General features: G+C 34.8%; 1 protein-coding gene across 2 annotated transcripts in view; it reads right to left on the reverse strand.

The window, feature by feature from the left end:
• LOC117182362 (protein Smaug homolog 1) overlaps positions 1-2531 on the reverse strand; it is a 127548-nt gene that overhangs the window by 103162 nt on the left and 21855 nt on the right. Inside the window, exon 2 of one of the 2 annotated variants that reach the window (XM_033375565.1) lies at positions 411-515. The exons of the other annotated variant lie outside the window; for it this stretch is intronic. The gene's annotated coding sequence lies outside the window, so the exon portion shown is untranslated. The remainder of the gene's footprint in view (positions 1-410; positions 516-2531) is intronic. 2 annotated transcript variants of the gene reach the window in all.

Consider the following 2531-nt stretch of genomic DNA (forward strand, 5'->3'; position numbering starts at 1 on the left):
CTATTTGTAAATATCAATAACAACGGCTTCCCACTGGTTAAACCGACATTCCTTATGGTTAATAGGTAGAGGAAGACTTAAAGAATAAGTTGATTCTTTATTGTTTTCAAAATATTCAATAGATCGAAAATTATTAACATTCAAAATTGCAAAAAATCGTCAAATTTTGAACTTTAAAAATTCGTAACTTTTCAAATATGCATTTTACAAAAAAATGACAAGGGACCATTTCTTCTTAAAATGCCTCAAATTATCTATAAAAAATTTGTCCCATTGAAACAAATCATTTTTTCATAATTGTTTAAACAATTGCGTTTTAAACAAAACCTAGGCACTTATCGCAAAATTAACCGGTACCATTGGATTCAGCGGGTCAAAATACATAAGACTACATAGTTTTTATCCTTTACCTCTTTAATGCATACGGGATCCTACCAAGCTCCTGGACTATGCGAATTGATAATGTATCGAGATAATAGAAGTCCCAGATAAATAGAAAAAGGCGATTATCGCACCTATATAGAAAGAAAAGGGAGATAAAAGCAACTATAATAATTACAGACGGATCAGCTTATTAATTACAGTAAGTAAAATAAATTTAGTAAAATAAATTTAATAAAATATTCGTAGGGGAATGAAAATAGCAGAAGAAAAGCAATGGGAAGTCCAAAGTGGATTTATGCCAGAAAGATCATGTACGGATCAAATATTTAGCTTAAGACAGATTACGGAAAAAAGTTTTCTGTGCACTTGCTGACCTAGAAAAAGCGTTGGTGAATAAGAGTAAGCTTTGGAAAGTGCTGAAAGAATACGGAGTCAATGGATGGCTCCTATAAGTAATAAAAACAATATATGTTGGTAGCGAAGTGAGTATAAGGGTTAATGAAAACTCAGGCACTGATTTTATATTACGAAAGTTGTTAGACAAGGACACGTTATATCATTATGGCTATTTATTGTATTCATGGACAAGTATATAAGAATGACTCTCTTCGACGAAGATGTAGATCTCGAGACAGTGAGGGTATGTGGGATAGCTTTCGCAGATGATAAGGTTGTTATGGCAGAGTGAATCGAAGACTTGCAAAGAATGTTGATTAAACCAAATACCAGCATAAAGAACATGGACCTCAAAATGAACTTAAATAAAACAAAAATTATGGTGTTTAAAGGAAAAGGTGAGAAAACAATATGTAACATCGTCCTAAATGATGAGAGAATAGAACAAATTGATAATTACATGTATTTTGGTAGCCTATTCACAAATGACGGAAAGATAGATCTGGAGTTACACGAAATTCCTGCACATAATATGCGGGAAAACACTGTTAAGATGGTTCGACATGCAGAGAGGATCAAAGATAAACAACGAACGAAACAAGTATATAAAGGTAATGCATGGCCCCCACAAAGGGGTGGCTGGCCTGGCTGCAGTTAGGGCGCCCGAGACTGTGGGGGGGGGGGGGCGGCTTACGGCTCATCAGCCACTTTTTTATAATATGAATCTTTAATCCAATAAGCACTTTTAAGTGACTTCAGTCTTCGCCTTATTTAAACTGAGAAATTTCGGAAATCCATTCACTATTTAAAATTTAGGTTTCCGTTTTTTGAACATCTAGTGGTGCTTTTAACCATCACGTAGGCAAGCGTATTATCACATATAATCATATTTTACATATGATGCACAATTTGCAAACTAATGAACGTGAACCTACTCGTATGAATGAGTGACTGACAAGTGCAAGGCAACGAATTCAAACTTCATAACCTTTCACCCATTAATGTCTGAATAACAACAAATTTTACAACAAGTTTGAGGTCCTAGATTTTGGTAAAATCGCTGTACATGTTCCTTGGGGAAAATTTTTCCATATGTATGAAGGTTGTACTCCAGCGAGACCCAAGTGATCACAATTTGATTATACACGTAGTTTATGGTGCCTTACGCCACCTTATCAAATTGTAAAAAGTCTTGTCGCTGTGTATCGAGTAATGAGTTTTCAAAGTTGAGTAGAAATATGTGGGCTCTTATGGCAGCACGTGGATTTTTACTCCTTTCCCTCCGAAAAAATTATTCGTAGTAATAGGTTCAAAGTAAAAATCAAGTATATTGTAAAGTATGACTTTGAGATGTAGTAGGCGATGTTTCAAAACGATTATGTCGGAAGGAGAAATGTTATACGGGATTAAATTAAAGAATTCACGAAATTGGACACTTGTACTCGAGAATCATGACAACGCTCATGGCTCTCTCGCTACTGTACCGATACAAGTAGCGAGACTGAGTGAGAACGAAGCAGTAAGCATAAGAGCAAAAGAGACAGCGAAAGCGACGTTGCCAAGAATTGTGCGTATAATTTTCGATATTTTTAAGAACGATATTAAATAATTATATTCATTTATAGGGTCCGCAAATAGGCTTCATGAATTTAGAACGCAATATCTTTATAAAATAATAAAAAACTCGCTTGGAATAAGTATTAAAAACCGTTTAATTTTGATCACGTGCAGTTGGCAGCGGAATTGAAATG

This window comes from Belonocnema kinseyi, chromosome 2 (genome assembly GCF_010883055.1).
Source record: "Belonocnema kinseyi isolate 2016_QV_RU_SX_M_011 chromosome 2, B_treatae_v1, whole genome shotgun sequence".
In the NCBI taxonomy this organism is placed as follows: Eukaryota; Metazoa; Arthropoda; class Insecta; order Hymenoptera; family Cynipidae; genus Belonocnema; species Belonocnema kinseyi.